The sequence below is a fragment of the Orcinus orca genome, chromosome 10, assembly GCF_937001465.1.
Source record: "Orcinus orca chromosome 10, mOrcOrc1.1, whole genome shotgun sequence".
NCBI lineage: Eukaryota > Metazoa > Chordata > Mammalia > Artiodactyla > Delphinidae > Orcinus > Orcinus orca.
This window is the reverse complement of record NC_064568.1, coordinates 50,802,857-50,813,080: the sequence shown is the minus strand read 5'-3', so window position 1 is coordinate 50,813,080 and position 10,224 is coordinate 50,802,857.

Sequence of the window (10,224 nt, the reverse complement as noted above, 5' to 3'; positions counted from 1 at the left end):
AATTCCAGCTAAAGGGCTTTAAGTCCAATACTAAACACCTTGAGCAAAACCTGCTCTTGGTCATGTCAACAGGCTGCCTCTTTGAGTCCCTCAAGAATTAGAATGAGTTTCACATGAAACCAGCCTGACACATTGAAAGACTCAACCGTCAACTTTTTATGCTAGTAACCCTATGTGAAATTCTTAACCGGGTCCCCAAACTCCTTTCTCGTTCTTCTTGGGATAGGGCTTTTGATTTTCTGCTTGCTGCTGAGAGTGGCTTTCAGGGACAACCTCTCAAGCAAATCTTCCTCATCGATGCTGGCCTGATTGGCTCCAATTTGGGGGATGGGTTGAGACAGATGCTGAGACTCGGGGAGGATTTGATATTCTACGATGCCAGGCTTCCTGGCAGGGAAGGCACATCTTCCTTCCTGGGGTTTGGAGGTGTGTCCTCCGTTGCTTGGCCTCATTTTGAACTTTCTCACAGATATCAGTAAGCTCAAGGAAATTAGAGTGGTTGAGGGTATTGGAGGTAGGAATGGAGAGCTGGGTGGATTTGAGAGAAACTTAGGAAGGAAAATGGACTGTATTGGCTCAGATGTGTTGGAGAGGGTACTTTTTGGGCTGGTGCCCAGGTTTGTTTTGAGTAATAAGATGGGTGATGGTACCATTTTGTGAGATGGGGGCTTCTGTAAAAATAGTGGATGGCCACTACTGCCTTGAGTGACTGTCTGTTCATAAGTCATTAACTATCTCGATGCACTGTTTCCTCAAGGATAATCATATCAAATGGTCCTTGACAGGAACATGCAGAGAAGGCTGGCACCTCTAAGTATTCACAAACAGGAAATCATTTGGAGCCTCCAGAGGAAGCCCACTGGAATGCCAAGGCTGGCTGCTGTCTCCTACCCACGGCTCTTGAGCTCAGGCCGTTGATACGTCATTGATGTGAACAAATGTAGAATAAATTAACTTGCTTTGGAATGAATGATTGGATCCCCCCTCAGACTCGAGTGCTTGTGTTTCCTGAAAACTCAATTTAATTTTGGTCTGAGACAGTGCGTTGCTCTGCAGCACCAATCTTCCCTAATGGCTGACACCCAGGGGGTGAGGTGAAACCCTTCAGGCTCCAGGAAGAGGCCAGTGGTGACACATGTGTGCCTGAGCCTAAATCTCAGAGCCTGGATCCAGCTCGGCCCTGCCCAGGCTACCCCGGCAGCCAGCAGGGGATAGAGATCCTGGTTCCAGGCACCCGTGGGCAGCCTGGGAGGGCGCCTCTCCTCGGGCAGGATCTGGCAGGAGGCCCAGCATTTTCGCCTCCCATGGCCATAGCTACCCGTGCCTTGGGCTGCACATCTTAGGGCTGGCTGGTCTATGTGGAGAGAGAGGTTATCAGTGCAGAAAGAATAGATTTGGGCCCTAGCAGAGGCAAGAGAGTTTGACATACACACACTTCCTTCCCTGCACATAAATTACTGCCAAGAAATGAGGTATTTTCAGATAAATGTATCTCTTCTAGAGTATATCCTTTAAAGGACCTTCTTATGTTGTTGGATTGTTTTTTGAAAAGAATGGTTTTGTAATGTATCATGTGATGTCCACCTTTTAAAAGCAGAGTACCCTAAGATCAATTCAGCCTTAAAATAATGTTTTTTTTTTTTTTTTTGGCTGCGCCACGTGGCTTACAGGATCTCAGTTCCCCAACCAGGGACTGAACCTGGCCCACAGCAATGAAAGCACAGAATCCGGACCACTAGGCCACCAGGGAACTCCCCATAAAATATCTTCTTTTTATTATGGAAAAATTCAAGCATATACAAAAGTGAGAGAATAATATAATAAACTGTATATACCCAACTGCCAGCCTCAGCAGTGATCCATTCATGACCAACTTTTATTTTGTCTATACTCCCCACTTCCTTCTACCCCAGATTATTTATATTCACCCTGTTTATGCTGACCTCTGGTCATCATTAGGGCAGCGTCTTGCGGTCCATGCAGCACCCATCCCCTTCCATGTATTTCTCATGTCTGTATCCTTGCCTTTATGAGGACTCTCTCTAGTTTGGCTCCTATGGGTCTGGAAATGAATAGAGCCGAGGGAGTTAAAATTCTACATTCAGTAGAGCACACAGGATTTGAGAGAGCCTTTCCTACCTGAATTTCAGTACTGGGTTTATCTTGGACGTTCACAGGCTGTTTCTGGAGGGTGAGGGTTAGGACTTTTCATCTCTTAAAAAGGCAAGTGTTTCATTGTGCTGTCCTAATGCTCTTTTTTTTTTTTTTTCTTTGAAAATGAAGTCATTATTAACAGCTACAAAGAAATGGAAAAATACTTCTTTTTGAGAAAGATTTTGAGACATAATGAGGAATTCCAAATATATGCAGTACATCATTTGTTGCATGAATATGATGAAGCTTGTCTGATTTTCACCTTCAGCACCATCTCCTGTGGCTTTGCTCGGGAGGCATTGCACTCAGTTTTGCACCAAATGCCTCCAAACTGTTGTGTTTTCTCCCACTCTTCGCTCCCTATTTGGTGTCTTTTTACTTTCTTATTTATTTATTTATTAAAAAAATTTTTATCGGAGTGTAGTTGAGTTACAATGCTGTGTTACTTTCTGCTGTACAGCCAAGTAAATCAGTTATACATATACATATATCCACTCTTTAGATTCTTTTTCCATATAGGCCATTACAGAGTATTGAGTAGAGTTCCCTGTGCTGTACAGTAGGTGCTTATTAGGTATCTGTTTTATATATAGTAGTGTGTATATGTCAATCCCAATCTCCCAATTTATCTCTCCCCCCCTTACCACCTGTAACCATAAGATCGTTTTCTACATCTGTGACTCTGTTTCTGTTTTGTAGATAAGTTCATTTGTACCATTTTTTTAGATTCCACATATAAGCGATATCATATGATATTTATCCTTCTGTGTCTGACTTACTTCACTCAGTATGACAGTCTCTAGGTCCGTCCACGTTGCTGTAAATGGTGCTGTCTTTTTAGATTACTTGGTTGCTCACTGTCGCCGCTGTTTGCGGTGCTTCTTCGTGTATAACGTAGCAGGGAAGTGAAGGTTACTGGGTCAACCAGATAGCCACACCTGTTACAGCAGCAGCCTATCAGTGTGTGTGAAATTGAATCCCTAAACCCCCCCCCTTAGCAAAAAAAAAAGTGAATGAGAACTTTCTGAGCTCAGAGGAGTGTCCCCAGTGACAGGGTCTGAGGATGAAGATGCAGACAGGTTTAAGGGGTGTAGAGGGGTAGTTCAATAAAGTGGGGTCTTGAAGATGGGAAGTAGAAAGCTTGAGGGTCCTCCAGAAACTCTTGGTGCCTTTCAGTCAACAGGGGCTACTCCAACCTTCCAGCACCTTCCAGCACCTTCTGCACGGGTGTCACTCCCTAGAATGTGTGGAAAGCAAGTCTGCACATCCAAAGGTGTGAGCATTCTGGCCGTTTGGGGGATGTTTTGCCCAGCTTTAGTGGAAGAAACTAGGATGCAGAAGCTGCTTTCCTCACCCATCTTTTCTTTATTATTTCCTCTTAATCTCTGCCTTCAGCGTTTTCCCTTTTTATGTTATCTGCCTTTCACAAATGTGTGGCAAAAGCCTTTCTTTCAGGAGGAAAACCTGAAGGCATGCCATCAACCCTTGGGCATGGAGGGCTCTCAGATGGGTTTTTCTGGGGAACGAAACCACCCTTAGTTTACGGAATCAGCTGCCATTCATGGGGAAAGGAGCCAGTGGAGGGGGAGTCCTGGCAAAAGATGAAGCTAGGATCATAACAAACACCTCCATGGATGCAGGTTTATGAAGTGCTTTCTGTCACATTGGGATGGGGTGGCGGGTGGGCGAGGAGTGTGTGGGAGAGATTCAGGAGTTTGGTCTGGGCTTTTCCCATCCTAATGTTTACCTTTGTGTCTTCCTCCCCTGGCCTACCCTGGGCCCCCAGACTTCTTACCCTGCCTGAACACTACCCCCCGCCCCCAACCCCACCTCACTACTTTCCTTTTCTCCATCACTCTCCAGACTTCTCCCTCCCATGCTGGACTCCGCCTCCTATAACTAATCTGCTCTGTGTCACTCTTTCCCTGTCTCCATCTTCCTCAGTTCTCATCCGGCCCGTAAACTTTCAGGTTCCAACACTCTGTTTCTCAGGTTGAGAACAAGAGGATTTTTTCTAGGTAGGACCTTGTGCAGGAGAAAGAGGTAGGTGGGAGATTTCTTGGCTCTTTCAACACCATCTTGACTAAAAATAGAATGGAGCTCATCGAAAGGTGCTGACACAGGGCCTGGAAACCACTGGGTGTCCTGACTACAGAGGTGTCCACTTTTCTGGGCTCCAAGGATGGGCTGGTGGTGGTGGAAGTGAGGAGAGGGCAGAGAACGCAGCTGAGGGAGCCATCCACGTCTGAGAGCAGGCCTGGTCTCAGGCCTTCCGTGGGAAGGGCAGTGAGGCTTGGACTCTGAGTGGCGGGCCAGTAGGAGCCTCTGAGTGAGGGCGTGGTGACAGCACAAAGTAGGGAGGTCACAGCAATGCCCCCTTTTCTCCTTCCTTCCTGTTCCTAGTCCTCTGACGTGGAGGAAAAATGGATCTTGATAATGAAGACCCAGGGACATCCTGACCCAGCCCTGAGACTGAGGCGGGTCCCCATGCTGCCCTCAGAAGGTGATAACAAAAGAGCCAGGCATGGGGTTAGTGCCTTCTCTCTGGGAGGCAATATTGGTGGTGGGGATTCTGGGCCAAGAGCGGCCCTCCAAATCCTTTGAACTCTTTATTTATCTTCATGTTAACCTGTCGTGGACTGCTTTAATTTTTTTTTAGCATTTACATTTCTTTATTGGATACAAAGCTCATCTTACTTCCTTAGTTTACAGCTCAGAAATCAAGACCCTTACAAGTTATGTACATTGTCCAATATCATGCAACTGTTAGCACTAGGGTGTAATATACTTCTGAGTAGTCCTCATGTGCTGGGCGTGATGCTCTGGGCCTTACATATATGACCAATTTAGTCCTCCACACAAGCCTGTGGTGGGCACCAAGATAACCTGTACTTTACAGATGGGTAAACCCAGGCCCACAGCTGCACTGTCTCCTAAGTGTTACCCAAGTGCCGAGTGCCAGAGCTGAGAGTCCAGCTTCTGGACCCAGCATCTGGAGCAGCTTTCATCACCATCCCTCTTCTGAAGCCTGGGCCAGGCCTAGAATGGGCGGGAAGCTGGGATTAAAGCTGAGAGAGTCAAGACTGCGGATGCCAGTGTGGCCTCTGGTTCTTTTCCTCTTTCCTGTTGCCCCTGCTCTGTGGTCCCCCGATTCCTCAGTTCATTCTGGAGGTAAGCCCCTCTTCTCAGACCAGATTGGCTGTCCCCAAATTTCAGTTTGGCTCAATTCCTTCATCACACCAGCTTGTGAAGCAAAACTGTGGTTGTGTCATCCACGGTTGTGGGTCACGTCCTCATATCGCTGTGGGAATATGACACATGGGAGAGGGTGGGATTTTTTAAGGAGGCACATGTGAAGCAGGCTGTGCCAGCCTTCTGTAGCTGTGCTCATCAGAGACTTGTGAAACTTGGAAAAAGAATTGGGGGAGGCCCAGTCGTGGCCATCCTCCCACTGACAGCCCCAGGGTGTGGTCTGGAGAAGCCAGATATGGGGCTTCTCCAGGACCAGGGGAGGAAGGCTTTGTGGGAAACTGGGTTTGCTGATTGGAGCTATGGGTACAAGCTTCAGCGGTCTTCACCTAAACTGCCTGCGGGAGCTCGGACCAAGGGCACCTGCTAGAGGTGTTGCTCTCTGAATCCTGGTGATGAGATGCTGGCGGGGCTGGATGGATTGTGAGTGTGTGTGTGTGTGTGTGTGCGCGCGCGCGCGCGCGCACGCACGCGCTTGTCTAAAGGGATTGCTAAAGTTAGTTTCCTGACTGACTTCAGAACCTGCAGGCTGCAAGCCCCTGGCTATCGGAGGACAGTGCCCTGCGTCAGCATCGGTGGCTTTGTAAATACAGGCAGGGACTCGCCAGGGCCAGGTTTCTGGTGGTTGTCTAATCCATGACGGCTGCATGCTCTGTTGGTTTAAAGAACAACGTTCATCTTCATTTTTGAAAGCCTAGCCAGTTGTATCTGAATATCCCAGACCCCGTACTCAGAGAGAAATGGTGGCAAATTTGCCCTTTATTACTTTAGCACTTTAAACAATTAACTATCAATCTTTTAACATTTTCACATGCGTAACCTTTCTCCCGCTCAGGTATTTGAATCAGCTTCACCCCAAAAGGTCAAAAGAACGCCTCTTTGAAGCAAGATAGCCCTCCTCTTCTCCCCTTCATCCCTTCTCTTGGGATATGGTCTCTCTCTCTCTCTCTCTTTTTCTCTGTGTGTGTGAAAAGTAATTGAGAATGCATTTTATAGCCAAGGTTTTTTTCTTGTCCCTCTGAGGAAAGAATCCTGTGCACACATTCAGAGTTAAAAGGAAAAAGACTCCAAAATCTGGTTCAAAGCAGAAACATGGATCCTGATGGACAGTTTTCAGTCTAAATAAGATACTCCCAGTAATGGAGACCCAAAGATTAACTGCATTTTCACTGGAACTGGATTCTCAGACGTTAATTGCCTATAAAAGATTTTTCCCAGCCTGCCATCTCCATAACTGATTTGGTTTGCTTCCTGCCTATTGTAGCCTTTTAGCAAGTAAGAAAATTTTGAACTAAACAGTGAGGCAGCAGTAACAATTTTTGAGACACATACAAGTCATTTTTGGACTAAGTTTGGATTATCCAAGTTCTTTTCCTCCATCACAGTTTTTAAACATGGTTTCCAGTAGCTCAGATGAAGGGGGTAAGTTATGGTTTCATCGTCTTGTGACCCATTAACTTAAGTCTGTCATCTGATCACATAGCCTAACACTGACTGGTCATCTCCCAGCATCCATCCGTCCGTTCACCCGTTCATCCAGCAGCCATCAGAGGGCCGCAGAAAGAGCTGGGAGTTCATGGTCTGGTGGAGGAGCCAACAGTCCCAGAGTGCTGAGAAGTTTATTTTCAGCAAACGGCTGGAAGGTTGGGACAGTCTGGTAGGTTGGAGGGGAAGATATAATTCAAGTTAAATGGCACCATGAGTCAATTTTAGAAGTTTTTTAAAACTGAGGTTTAATTTACATACAGTAAAATGAACAAATCTTAAGTGTCCAACTTGATGACTTTTTACAAGGTATACACCTGTGTGACCACTAGAACATTTCCATCACCCCAAAAAATACCCATCCAGTCAATACCCCCCTTCAGAGATAACCACTGTCCTGACATGTTACCAAAATCAGTTTTTTTTTTTTTTTTTTTTTTTTCCCGGACGCGGGCCTCTCACTGTTGTGGCCTCTCCCATTGCGGAGCATAGGCTCCAGATGCGCAAGCTCAGCGGCCATGGCTCACGGGCGCAGCCGCTCCACGTCATGTGGGATCCTCCCGGACCGGGGCACGAACGCGTGTCCCCTGCATCGGCAGGCGGACTCTCAACCACTGCACCACCAGGGAAGCCCCCAAATCAGTTTTGACTGATCTTATACTTCATAGACATGGTATCATACAGTCTGTACTTTTTGGGGTCTGAATTTTTCACTCCACATAATGTCTGTGAGGTTCATCCACGTTGTTGCATATGTCAGCAGCTTGTCATATTTCATTGAGGAGCAGTATTCCATTGTATGAATACACCATAGCTTGTTTATCCCTTCTGTTGACGGACACTTGGGTTGTTTCTAGTTTGGGGCTATTTTGAATAAAGCTGCAATGAACATTCCTGTGCAAGTCTTTTTGTGGACATGAGCATTCATTTTCAAGTGAATAAAACTTAGGAAGATAAGGAGAGTCAACAGATTTTCAGTTATTCAATGTGCTGAAACCCTTTATAACAGAGAGAGAAATCCAGGCTGACTGGATTTCAAGACAGGCTAAATGTGTCCCCTTGGAGATGCATGAACTTATTTGAATGTGTTCATCATGTGAACTTGTATGAGGAAGTGAGCTAATCAGGGTGCCTTCTGCTTAGTGACAGCAGTTCCCTGCTGGAAGGGGGGCCCCCAATGGACCCCACTTTCAACTTGTTGGGGGATCAGAGACCCTTGGGAGTAAAGCTAAGACATCTTATCTTGTGTGTTGAAGAGGGGAACCCCGCCCATGCCCCGTGTGTAAGGAGGGTCCTGAATCTTCCTGTTGGTCCTGATTCCAGTTTCCCAGCAATAGTTAAGGTCAAGGGGGAGATGGTGCATCCTGCTCACGGTCGGTAGGGCTCCAGGTCAGCAGCTCCACCAAGGGCCAGGGGCTGGCATCTCCCCAGCTGTGTGTGTGTAGCAACACGGGAAGGCCAGCGCCTCACGATGGACAGTTTAATCTCACCTGCCTGCTGTGAGGAATACTTACCACCCCAGAGAATTGCAAAGTATAAATTGTCTCTTAATACTGATAAGCAGTCAGGAGGAGGACAACCCTTGACAAAATATTACACCTTAATTGTACTTCTCAGCTGGGCTCAGGAAATCTGCTTCCTCCTTAGGCTAATGCTATTTCCTATGTCTCCCAGCCCTACAATAATGATTTCTTTAAGCCTTAGTGGGAAGCGCCTTAGCGTGGGAGGGGACTGCAGTGATGAGGCTGTCTGTCTAGGTGCTCATGTGTGGGGCTGGGGGGGGTGCTCTGCCTTCATCAAGTGCCTGAATCACTGTGACTTCTCGTTTCGGGCTGGGCTGAGATGGGGGCAAGGGAGGACAGGCTGACCCTGATAATAGAGACTGCTGGGGACGGGAGTGGTGACTAGGAGGCCAGACTTTCTGCTGGCCTGGTTTTCTAGTGCACAGGTGCTTGCAGTTCTAAATAAATGTGCAGTGTCAGGGCTTAGCAGCTTCTTAGCTGAGACTTCTAATGAGGGCTGAGCATGGAAATAAGATGGGCCCTCTCTGGGCACTTGTCATATGGTGGATGAACCCAAATTCAGGCCTCATTAAGAAAAACAATAGTCTGGGAGAACTGAGCTCGCGTGTGTGAGAGACCGGGGGATGGCCGCCTGTCAGACACATTGTGTGCTCCGAAGATCCCCCTCCATGAAGCCTGGAGGCTCACTACTGTGAGCATCGTTGCTTTTTCACTTTGAAAGGTGTCTTTGCTCTTTCTGCAGTGTTTTAAAAACCCTGTATTTTGAACATCCATCCCAAAAAAGAGGCCAGAGGCCCAAGGTAGCTTTCCCCTTCACAGATCAATGTCCAGCGGGGACTCACAAAGGCCCATCTAGTGGTCTTGGCGTGCAGTGGTTGCTGGTTGACCATCCAGTCCTGCATTTGTCTGTTCGTTTGTCCATTTACTCATTCAGTGCTGCCACATGCTTAGTGCAAATTGTATTGGGTTGAATAGTGTCCCCCCTAAATTGATGTCCTTCCCTGAAGGGGATTTGGTAATGGGCTGAGTTAGGGTGTGAGGAGGAGAGGGTGATATCAAGGGAGGATCTCGTATGCACAGTGGAATGGATCGTGGTACCATTTACAGAGCAAAGAAACACTGGAAGTGTGTGTGTGTGTGTGTGTGTGCGTGTGCGTGTGTGTGAGCAAACCTCAAATCCATGGCAGTTTCTACAGCATTGCTGTGTTACATGCCTTCCAGCAGCCTCAGTGGAAAGGAGGTGAAGCCTCAGAAAGGCCTTTGATTCTGAGAAGGCTTGTGCCCTTGTGGTAGACTGGTGTTCTCCAGTGAACCGTGGATCTTGGAACGCACACCCTTGGGCATCCCCTCCCGCACTAACCTGGGACTTGGCCTTGTGACTTGCTCTGGCCAATGGGTCATTGGTCAACATAAAGCAGGAAGGGGCTAGATAAGTGCTCGCACTTTGGGGGCTTGTCCTCTTGGAAGCCTCTCTTGGCAGTTGGCCGCCATGCTGTAAAGAGGCTCCAGGTGACCACCCTATGAGATGATGAGATGCCACGTGGACCAACACCCTTCCTTCTCAGTGACCATCTTGGAAGTCCCAGCCCCAGCCAAGAGTCTGCCTGAACACAGCCAGAGGAGTGACCACAGCTACACCCCCTGGAGCAGAACTCATCCCCCCAACAAAATCATGAAGAAGAATAGATCGTCATTGTTCTAAGCCACTGGTTTTGGGTGGTTTGTGATACAGCAATGGATAATGGAAAAGACCTCTTCAGCCAGATGATGTGGGGAGTTGGGCTGCGGCTGGGCTCTTCTGGGTGGAGAGTCT